We start from the raw sequence: 12,500 nt of genomic DNA, 5'->3' as shown, positions 1-12,500 counted from the left end.
GCCTTGGAGGTGGCCATCCGCTCAGCCAGCGAAAGAATTTCCGAGCTCGTGACCGGCCTCAGAGCTTCATGTGAGGCGGTGCACGCGTCGATTTCAGGCCACTCGAACGCTGGGTGCTCCGGGAACAGGGCGTCGACGATCGGGCCGAGAACGGCTCGGTCCGTTTCCGGTGGCGCCCGGCTTCGCAGCTTCGCTCGCACGATCTTATAGCCAAGACCGAACACTTCCGCCTCGACGCCGTCTATCAGCTCCTGGAGGCAGCTCTCCTTGCTGGACTGGATGCCGGCCTTCAGCAAGCGTCGGCAGTCTTGCAGCTTTCCCGACGTCACGTCCCGCTCCGACGGTTGGGCCCGGTGATGTGCTATCTCCGCTGCCTCACACTCCTCTCTCAGGCGTTCGATTTCTGGAGACCACCAGTACACCTGGGGCTTGCGGTGGTAGGTAGCCCCGTGTACCCTCTCCATAATCTCGTCGCACGCTCGAGTGAGTCCGCCGACCAGCCCCTCCGGAGTGTCGACATGTCCGAAGTGGCCGTGCGTGAGTGCGACGTCGAAGCACTGCCGGTCGAACTGCTTCGTCTTCCAGCGCGTCCCGGCGTGCCTGGCTGTCCCGTCGTTGGCTGTTGCTCGGCTTCGGTGCTGCTGGCCACGTCGCTGGGGGCGCTGTCCAGGAACGTCCACCCCGAACTCGATGTATGCATGATCACTGCCTGAGAAGCGGTTAAGCACGCGCCATGAGTCCGGCCGTGCGATGAGCTGACTGGCAAAGGAGACGTCAACGACGCTTTCCCGTGCAACCCCGTTGCCCCTGAACGTGGGCGCGTTGCCACGGTTCAGCGTCTGCAGTGCCAGCTGCTCCACCACATGCAGGAGCTCCTGCCCCTTCCGGGTGGTGCGCGCACTCCCCCACTCCTCGTTCCAGGCGTTGAAGTCCCCGGCCAGGACTGATGTTGCGTGTCCGACCAGCGACACCTCCACCGCACCGAGGAAGCTTTCGAAGTCTTCGATGCCGCTGCTGGGTGGCACGTAGCAGCTGGCGAACGTTACTCCCGCTATGGTGGCCACCACGAGTCCCGGGACGACGCTCCCCCAAAGCCGTTGAATAGGGTACGCCCCTGTTGCTATTATCGCCACGCTCTGTTCCGCATCGATGGCCCACCGCGGATCATCCCGAGGTGGTCGATATAGTTCGCAGGCGAGCACCACCTGAGCCCCTAACTCGCGAGCCGTCTGCAGCATGAGGTCTTGGGCTGCCCGGCTTCGCCCGAGGTTCACTTGCAGCACTTTTAGCGCCGGCACGTCGGATGCCCGACCGGGTGCGGGCCGCTGCACACGACGCAGCGCACCTCCGCCGTGCAGCTCTTCGCCTGGTGATCCGGCTTCCCGCAGCGAATGCAGCTTGTCGAGCGGTCCACTTCGCTCCTGCACGCAGCTCGGACGTGCCCCATCTCGAGGCACTTGTAGCACCGTTGCTGACGCGCCTGCAGAGGAGCCACCTTCCGGATCAGACACGATGTGTATTTGATCTTGACGCTCTTGTCGACCAGACCCTCCGCAGCCCTGGCTGTTACGCGGGCTATCGCCACTTTCGTGCCGTCCCAGGCAGGTCGCAGGCGAACCGATGTCTCCTCCACCTCGCATTGGCACAGGTTGGTCAGCGCCATCGCCACATCGGTCTCCTTCGCTAAAGGGTCGACAGCGTCCAACCGGATTTCGACCATAGGCGTGACCAGCCGAGCTGAGGCCGGCCGTTCTGCCTTTGCGCAGACCTGCTTGATGCACTGCAGAACTTCTGCAGCGTCCGCGCTCTCCTTCAGCTCCATGACAAGCCTGGAGCGTGTGGTGCGTCGCCCGACGCCTAGGGCCTCAGCATGTTTCTCCATTTCTGGAGCTGTTCGGACAGCCTGGTACACCTCCGTCCAGGTTTGTCCCTCAGCTGGGGCGATTTCAATAGCGTCCGGCTTGGTTTTTCGCTGCCGCTGACGCCGACCTCCTCGTTGTGCTCCAGGCTGGCTACCCCGGGCCTGTTGTCCCTGATGTTGCTGGGGCTGCTGCTTAGACGGTCCTGCGATCGGCTGTCGCTGAACCGCTGCCCGTTGCGGTAGTTGCGGCCACTGCTGCTGCTGTTGCTGCGGCTTGTTCCCCGGTTGCCGGGCCGGCTTACGACGCACCACTTCAGCCCAGGAGCCGCCTTCCGGGTCTGAAAGCGGAGCTGCCGTTGCCGACACCGCTCCCTGCTGTCGCTGTTGCTGCTGCTGCTCACGACGTTGCTGCTGCTGCTGCTGCTGCTGCTGTTGCTGCTGCTGCTGCTGCCACTGCTGCTTCTGGCTGCCTCCATAGCCCAGCGTCTGTGCAAGGAGCTCTTGGAAGCTGGCTCGCTCCTCCCTCAGCTCGTTGCGCAGGCGCTCAATGTCTTCACGAGCCAGCGTCTCGCGCATCCGGGCTTCCTCTCGGGCCAGCTGCAAATCTTGCCGGGCCTGCACAGCATTTGTTTCCAACTGCTGCCGGAGCATCTGGATCTCCTGTTGCAGACCCACGATCGTCGCTCGCAGCTGCTCGTTGGTGAGCGACGTCTCATTGAGGAGCTGTCTCAGCTCCGACATTTCCGGGGACTGCTGCTTCGCTCCCGGAACAGATGTTCGTGTAAGAGCCACTCGCGGCTCCAGAATAGTGGAGAGCTTCGCCGGCCTCTCCTCCGTTGACTCCGTCCTGGAACGGAGGGTTCGCCCCGTCGACGACATCTCCACCTCTCACTGTTACGGGTGAGGGTGGAGGGGGGGGGGGAGTCGGGGGAGGTGTTCTCCCCGACTCGCGGCGACGTAGCGCGTTGATTGACTCCCCACACGTTAAAATCGCTCTTCGCACCGGCCTTTTCCCTCCTGTAGGGGAGGGGGTAAATGGGAGGGGGAAGGGGGGGTGGCGGTCCGCTGCCTCTCGCCGAGACCTTTCCAACGATGCCTCGGGCGTGTCCCTAGCCCAAAGGATGGCCGAGTAATCACACTCTTAAGGATTTTACACTAAGTCTGATAAGTGCATAAATAGTTATCAAACTACTTATCAAACTTTTCACTCCTTCGTAGCTCCGCGAGTTTTAGTCCGAATCGCACGCGCGAGGGCTCGATCGACGGGGATTTTTGCCCCCCGTCGAGACACGTTTAAACGAAATAACGCCTTGGTACAAACTTTCGTACTTACTTAAGAAAAACCGGTCCCGACACACCGGAAACACGAAAATGTCTAAGTTTGGGGGCCTATATCTCAGCGAGTTTTGCACGTATGGAAACAGTAGACCCCTCAAACGAAGCGCACTGTTCTCACTAAGCGTTTCGCACTATTTTCGTACCGTTGAATTCGCCTAAGGGGGGGCAAAATCTACCGGAACCGAAAAACTACGGTTTTTCGGGCACCACTTCCGGTAGACCGCACACAGACGCGCTCACAAGGTCTCAATGGATGCGTCTTGTCAAGACCTTTCCACCGATACCCCAAACGTCCCGATCCGACCACCCTACACCTTATTAAAAAAAGAAAGGTGGTCCACGAAAAACTCCCCCCCCTTAAGGGGTGGGGGGGTGAAATTTGGGTGGGGGGTCGGCGGCCAGGATCGGGGGCCGGACACGTGAAATCGAAGCCCTGGCACGCGTGGCCTGGCTGATACGGCCGATTTTCACTCCAAACACTCGCACACACGCACGCACACAGAAACACGCGGTACTCGGCCAAGAACGCGCAACCGAACAGCTGTCCCATACAAAATGTATGGGAACGAAAGACGCCGGAAATCGCCAAAACCTCCAACTTTGGAAGCCTATAACTCCGCAACGGTTCGTCGCACAAAAATGTTAGACCACTCTATCGACGCGGGATATTCTCACTTATAGTCCTCAAGTGTTTTTAAGATCACTAACGCACTTTTTTGGGGGGTAAAACGGTCCCCCACCAAAAACTCACAGTTTTTCAAGTGCCACTTCCGGTGTAACGCACACACACACACATACAAAATTTTGTAAGATGCGTCTTACCGAGACGCATCCAACGACACCTTAATCGTCCGGATCGGTTCACAATTCGCCTTAATATTCAACAAAAACCTGCCCACGAAAAACTCCCCCCCCTTAAGGGGTGGGGGGGTGAAATTTGGGTGGGGGGTCGGCGGCCAGGATCGGGGGCCGGACACTTGAAACCAAAGCCCTGGCACGCGTGGCCTGGCTGATACGGCCGATTTTCACTCCAAACACTCGCACACACGCACGCACACAGGAACACACGGCAAACGGAAAGTGCCTTAAATCGTGCACTTTGCCAAAAAGTTACACTTTTCGGTGCGCTTGCACCGGGCTTTACCGTTATGTTCTTCAGCACACTCGCGGCGACAACGCCAGATCGGGCGCAAACCGGTACTTTGCACTGACGTCACACGCGACGACACACGGTACTCGGCCAAGAACGCGCCACCGAACAGCTGTCCCATACAAAATGTATGGGAACGAAAGACGCCGGAAATCGCCAAAACCTCCAACTTTGGAAGCCTATAACTCCGCAACGGTTCGTCGCACAAAAATGTTAGACCACTCTATCGACGCGGGATATTCTCACTTATAGTCCTCAAGTGTTTTTAAGATCACTAACGCACTTTTTGGGGGGTAAAACGGTCCCCCACCAAAAACTCACAGTTTTTCAAGTGCCACTTCCGGTGTAACGCACACACACACACATACAAAATTTTGTAAGATGCGTCTTACCGAGACGCATCCAACGACACCTTAATCGTCCGGATCGGTTCACAATTCGCCTTAATATTCAACAAAAACCTGCCCACGAAAAACTCCCCCCCCTTGATAGGTGGGGGGGTGAAATTTGGGTGGGGGGTCGGCGGCCGAGATCGGGGGCCGGACACGTGGAACCAAGGTCCTCGGTGGCCGTTTGGTGTCTCTTTCGCACACTTTGTCTTACTCAGTATGCACTCACAGTATACACTCACACGCACGCGTCGACAAGAGCTCATCCACAACACGTCCGTTCACTACGGAGGTTCGCTCGCAACTACAGGGATAACTGGCTTGTGGCCGCCAAGCGTTCATAGCGACGTGGCTTATTGATCCTTCGATGTCGGCTCTTCCTATCATTGTGAAGCAAAATTCACCAAGCGTAGGATTGTTCACCCTTTCAAGGGAACGTGAGCTGGGTTTAGACCGTCGTGAGACAGGTTAGTTTTACCCTACTGGTGTGTGCTGTATGCTGCTATCTTAACGGAATTCCTGTGCAGTACGAGAGGAACCACAGGTACGGACCACTGGCTCAATACTAGTTCGACCGGACTTTGGTATGACGCTACGTCCGCTGGATTATGCCTGAACGCCTCTAAGGTCGTATCCAATCCGAGCTGATAGCGCATCATAAACCCATTAGGTGATCGGAAGCTAGCGGGCTTAACAACCCTCTGAGATCCGTCGGTGCTGCCCCGTGCACACTGCCGTCTCATCCCCGCTATAGCACTAGACTGAGCCGCAACGGGCGGGTGTACGCTGCACGTGGAAGTACCTTATCACAGGGAACCCTGGTGGCTGTGCTCCCGTCGACCGTGGATACAACTAGTTTCGACACCTTCGACCGCCCGCAAACGACGGGACTACAGGCTGGGAGCTGCGAGTTGTAGAGATGCGTTCGCATCGATCCTCTCAGGCGACCCATGCTTGGTGGTGAAGTGGTTAGTTCGTGGAGTATAGGCTTGCTGCACTCGACAAGAGTGCTGCTTGCAAGGCTGTGGTGGTACGTATGGTAGTTGATGAGCATAGGCTTGCTGCACTCGACAAGAGTGCTGCTTGCAAGCCTATGGTGGTACGTGTACGGTAGTTGATGTGAGCATAGGCTTGCTGCACTCGACAAGAGTGCTGCTTGCAAGCCTATGGGTGGTGTGGTGTGTGGTGCATGATTAGCCTTTCAAGGAAGATGTGTCCTTGGGGCTAATCGGTTATTTTTATAAGTCCGGGAAACCTTTCTCGTCGGGGTTTTTATCCTAAGCAACCACGAAAGCTTCCAAGAGTTGAAACATTGCCTATCAAGTAGGCCGTACCAGCCCATAGCAAACCAACCAAGATACTCTAACAGGCCAAGATTGGTTGGAGACTTCAAAATGTTGCTAAGTCCATGGCCACCATAAGCCATTTCTATCAAGAAGGCCACGAACTGTGCTTAGCAACCACGAAAGCTTCCAAGAGTTGAAACATTGCCTATCAAGTAGGCCGTACCAGCCCATAGCAAACCAACCAAGATAATCTAACAGGCCAAGATTGGATCTCAAAATGTTGCTAAGTCCATGGCCACGATAAGCCATTTCTATCAAGAAGGCCATGGACAGTTCTAAACAACCACGAAAGCTTCCAAGAGTTGAAACATTGCCTATCAAGTAGGCCGTAGCAGCCCATAGCAACCCAACCAAGATAATCTAACAGGCCAAGATTGGTTGGAGATTTCAAAATTTGGCTAAGTCCAGATTTTTTTACCCTTCGGGAATACAACCCTAGTTCACCAAGTTGAACGCGAAAAACTGTCCATAGGATACGCACAAAACGTTTATTGAGTTGGTCACCATATGTGGAAATTATGGTGAAAATAAGCCAAGTTCCGGAGTTTTTAACTCACACGAAACCACGAAAAACTTTCATTAGGAAAACTTGGTTGGAGCACCCTACTGCAGAACACACCGACATGGACGAAAGGGTTGACTGGCTAAGAGAAAAAATTTTTGCGGGACCACTCAAAACATCATAGTTAGACCTAGCAAATGATGAAAAGTGAAACCCGCGATCGATTGGAGAAACCTTATTTTACACTGAAAAATTCCACATAAGGAAAATTTGTATGGAGCACCCTACTGCAGAGCACACCGACAGGGCCGGGAAGGAAGGCCCGGTCCAAGAAAAAATTTTTGCGGGACCACTCAAAACATCATAGTTAGACCTAGCAAATGATGAAAAGTGAAACCCGCGATCGATTGGAGAAACCTTATTTTACACTGAAAAATTCCACATAAGGAAAATTTGTATGGAGCACCCTACTGCAGAGCACACCGACAGGGCCGGGAAGGAAGGCCCGGTCCAAGAAAAAATTTTTGCGGGACCACTCAAAACATCATAGTTAGACCTAGCAAATGATGAAAAGTGAAACCCGCGATCGATTGGAGAAACCTTATTTTACACTGAAAAATTCCACATAAGGAAAATTTGTATGGAGCACCCTACTGCAGAACACACCGACAGGGCCGGGAAGGAAGGCCCGGTCCAAGAAAAAATTTTTGCGGGACCACTCAAAACATCATAGTTAGACCTAGCAAATGATGAAAAGTGAAACCCGCGATCGATTGGAGAAACCTTATTTTACACTGAAAAATTCCACATAAGGAAAATTTGTATGGAGCACCCTACTGCAGAGCACACCGACAGGGCCGGGAAGGAAGGCCCGGTCCAAGAAAAAATTTTTGCGGGACCACTCAAAACATCATAGTTAGACCTAGCAAATGATGAAAAGTGAAACCCGCGATCGATTGGAGAAACCTTATTTTACACTGAAAAATTCCACATAAGGAAAATTTGTATGGAGCACCCTACTGCAGAGCACACCGACAGGGCCGGGAAGGAAGGCCCGGTCCAAGAAAAAATTTTTGCGGGACCACTCAAAACATCATAGTTAGACCTAGCAAATGATGAAAAGTGAAACCCGCGATCGATTGGAGAAACCTTATTTTACACTGAAAAATTCCACATAAGGAAAATTTGTATGGAGCACCCTACTGCAGAGCACACCGACAGGGCCGGGAAGGAAGGCCCGGTCCAAGAAAAAAATTTTGCGGGACCACTCAAAACATCATAGTTAGACCTAGCAAATGATGAAAAGTGAAACCCGCGATCGATTGGAGAAACCTTATTTTACACTGAAAAATTCCACATAAGGAAAATTTGTATGGAGCACCCTACTGCAGAGCACACCGACAGGGCCGGGAAGGAAGGCCCGGTCCAAGAAAAAATTTTTGCGGGACCACTCAAAACATCATAGTTAGACCTAGCAAATGATGAAAAGTGAAACCCGCGATCGATTGGAGAAACCTTATTTTACACTGAAAAATTCCACATAAGGAAAATTTGTATGGAGCACCCTACTGCAGAGCACACCGACAGGGCCGGGAAGGAAGGCCCGGTCCAAGAAAAAATTTTTGCGGGACCACTCAAAACATCATAGTTAGACCTAGCAAATGATGAAAAGTGAAACCCGCGATCGATTGGAGAAACCTTATTTTACACTGAAAAATTCCACATAAGGAAAATTTGTATGGAGCACCCTACTGCAGAGCACACCGACAGGGCCGGGAAGGAAGGCCCGGTCCAAGAAAAAATTTTTGCGGGACCACTCAAAACATCATAGTTAGACCTAGCAAATGATGAAAAGTGAAACCCGCGATCGATTGGAGAAACCTTATTTTACACTGAAAAATTCCACATAAGGAAAATTTGTATGGAGCACCCTACTGCAGAGCACACCGACAGGGCCGGGAAGGAAGGCCCGGTCCAAGAAAAAATTTTTGCGGGACCACTCAAAACATCATAGTTAGACCTAGCAAATGATGAAAAGTGAAACCCGCGATCGATTGGAGAAACCTTATTTTACACTGAAAAATTCCACATAAGGAAAATTTGTATGGAGCACCCTACTGCAGAGCACACCGACAGGGCCGGGAAGGAAGGCCCGGTCCAAGAAAAAATTTTTGCGGGACCACTCAAAACATCATAGTTAGACCTAGCAAATGATGAAAAGTGAAACCCGCGAGCGATTGGAGAAACCTTATTTTACACTGAAAAATTCCACATAAGGAAAATTTGTATGGAGCACCCTACTGCAGAGCACACCGACAGGGCCGGGAAGGAAGGCCCGGTCCAAGAAAAAATTTTTGCGGGACCACTCAAAACATCATAGTTAGACCTAGCAAATGATGAAAAGTGAAACCCGCGATCGATTGGAGAAACCTTATTTTACACTGAAAAATTCCACATAAGGAAAATTTGTATGGAGCACCCTACTGCAGAGCACACCGACAGGGCCGGGAAGGAAGGCCCGGTCCAAGAAAAAATTTTTGCGGGACCACTCAAAACATCATAGTTAGACCTAGCAAATGATGAAAAGTGAAACCCGCGATCGATTGGAGAAACCTTATTTTACACTGAAAAATTCCACATAAGGAAAATTTGTATGGAGCACCCTACTGCAGAGCACACCGACAGGGCCGGGAAGGAAGGCCCGGTCCAAGAAAAAATTTTTGCGGGACCACTCAAAACATCATAGTTAGACCTAGCAAATGATGAAAAGTGAAACCCGCGATCGATTGGAGAAACCTTATTTTACACTGAAAAATTCCACATAAGGAAAATTTGTATGGAGCACCCTACTGCAGAGCACACCGACAGGGCCGGGAAGGAAGGCCCGGTCCAAGAAAAAATTTTTGCGGGACCACTCAAAACATCATAGTTAGACCTAGCAAATGATGAAAAGTGAAACCCGCGATCGATTGGAGAAACCTTATTTTACACTGAAAAATTCCACATAAGGAAAATTTGTATGGAGCACCCTACTGCAGAACACACCGACATGGACGAAAGGGTCGACTGGCTAAGAGAAAAAATTTTTGCGGGACCACTCAAAACATCATAGTTAGACCTAGCAAATGATGAAAAGTGAAACCCGCGATCGATTGGAGAAACCTTATTTTACACTGAAAAATTCCACATAAGGAAAATTTGTATGGAGCACCCTACTGCAGAGCACACCGACAGGGCCGGGAAGGAAGGCCCGGTCCAAGAAAAAATTTTTGCGGGACCACTCAAAACATCATAGTTAGACCTAGCAAATGATGAAAAGTGAAACCCGCGATCGATTGGAGAAACCTTATTTTACACTGAAAAATTCCACATAAGGAAAATTTGTATGGAGCACCCTACTGCAGAGCACACCGACAGGGCCGGGAAGGAAGGCCCGGTCCAAGAAAAAATTTTTGCGGGACCACTCAAAACATCATAGTTAGACCTAGCAAATGATGAAAAGTGAAACCCGCGATCGATTGGAGAAACCTTATTTTACACTGAAAAATTCCACATAAGGAAAATTTGTATGGAGCACCCTACTGCAGAGCACACCGACAGGGCCGGGAAGGAAGGCCCGGTCCAAGAAAAAAATTTTGCGGGACCACTCAAAACATCATAGTTAGACCTAGCAAATGATGAAAAGTGAAACCCGCGATCGATTGGAGAAACCTTATTTTACACTGAAAAATTCCACATAAGGAAAATTTGTATGGAGCACCCTACTGCAGAGCACACCGACAGGGCCGGGAAGGAAGGCCCGGTCCAAGAAAAAATTTTTGCGGGACCACTCAAAACATCATAGTTAGACCTAGCAAATGATGAAAAGTGAAACCCGCGATCGATTGGAGAAACCTTATTTTACACTGAAAAATTCCACATAAGGAAAATTTGTATGGAGCACCCTACTGCAGAGCACACCGACAGGGCCGGGAAGGAAGGCCCGGTCCAAGAAAAAATTTTTGCGGGACCACTCAAAACATCATAGTTAGACCTAGCAAATGATGAAAAGTGAAACCCGCGATCGATTGGAGAAACCTTATTTTACACTGAAAAATTCCACATAAGGAAAATTTGTATGGAGCACCCTACTGCAGAGCACACCGACAGGGCCGGGAAGGAAGGCCCGGTCCAAGAAAAAATTTTTGCGGGACCACTCAAAACATCATAGTTAGACCTAGCAAATGATGAAAAGTGAAACCCGCGATCGATTGGAGAAACCTTATTTTACACTGAAAAATTCCACATAAGGAAAATTTGTATGGAGCACCCTACTGCAGAGCACACCGACAGGGCCGGGAAGGAAGGCCCGGTCCAAGAAAAAATTTTTGCGGGACCACTCAAAACATCATAGTTAGACCTAGCAAATGATGAAAAGTGAAACCCGCGATCGATTGGAGAAACCTTATTTTACACTGAAAAATTCCACATAAGGAAAATTTGTATGGAGCACCCTACTGCAGAGCACACCGACAGGGCCGGGAAGGAAGGCCCGGTCCAAGAAAAAATTTTTGCGGGACCACTCAAAACATCATAGTTAGACCTAGCAAATGATGAAAAGTGAAACCCGCGATCGATTGGAGAAACCTTATTTTACACTGAAAAATTCCACATAAGGAAAATTTGTATGGAGCACCCTACTGCAGAGCACACCGACAGGGCCGGGAAGGAAGGCCCGGTCCAAGAAAAAATTTTTGCGGGACCACTCAAAACATCATAGTTAGACCTAGCAAATGATGAAAAGTGAAACCCGCGATCGATTGGAGAAACCTTATTTTACACTGAAAAATTCCACATAAGGAAAATTTGTATGGAGCACCCTACTGCAGAGCACACCGACAGGGCCGGGAAGGAAGGCCCGGTCCAAGAAAAAATTTTTGCGGGACCACTCAAAACATCATAGTTAGACCTAGCAAATGATGAAAAGTGAAACCCGCGATCGATTGGAGAAACCTTATTTTACACTGAAAAATTCCACATAAGCAAAATTTGTATGGAGCACCCTACTGCAGAGCACACCGACAGGGCCGGGAAGGAAGGCCCGGTCCAAGAAAAAATTTTTGCGGGACCACTCAAAACATCATAGTTAGACCTAGCAAATGATGAAAAGTGAAACCCGCGATCGATTGGAGAAACCTTATTTTACACTGAAAATTCCACATAAGCAAAATTTGTATGGAGCACCCTACTGTGGTCACCATCGGTCGAGTTGGTCGAGACGGGCAAAAAATTTTTTTTTCCATATCGTCTCAAAACATGATTTATGGACCTTGTAAATGTTGAAAAGTGAAACGAAATCACTTTTGGAGCGATGAAAATTTTGTATGGGAGGTCCCTACCCGGAACAAATTTTACTAGTAAAGTCATGATTCCGCGACGAGAAATTTGAAAATGGTCAAATATGGTTAAGATGTCATGTTCATTCCCTACTATGGGGGACCAGGTCGTCACGAAAAAATTTTTTTCTCGACCTGGTCAAATGTGGTTCTGCGACGGAGGTTAAACTAATAATGCATAATTTGGGCCAAAAACCCCCCTCTGTCAGATATTGTACCCGTTCAAGAGCAATAGCAGACCACATAAGTTGAGCTTTGAGGTATCTGAAAGTTGAATATAGAGCGAGGTTCTAAGCGAAGGGATAGCTTAACGTTGAGCATTGAACGCAAAAAAGCTTAGAGATAAGCTTAAGATACAAGGGTTGTGGTGCATGAGGCCGCTTAACGTTGAGCTTTGAACGCACATGGCTAGAACTAAGCTAAGAGATACCTATAGTGGTGCATGGAACTGCTCACAAGTTGAGCTTCGAGAAGTCCAAAGGCAAAATGTAGAGCGAGGTTCTAAGCGAAGGGATAGCTTAACGTTGAGCATTGAACGC

This window comes from Anopheles marshallii (genome assembly GCF_943734725.1).
Source record: "Anopheles marshallii chromosome X unlocalized genomic scaffold, idAnoMarsDA_429_01 X_unloc_58, whole genome shotgun sequence".
Lineage (NCBI taxonomy): Eukaryota > Metazoa > Arthropoda > Insecta > Diptera > Culicidae > Anopheles > Anopheles marshallii.
This window is presented reverse-complemented; position numbering follows the sequence as displayed.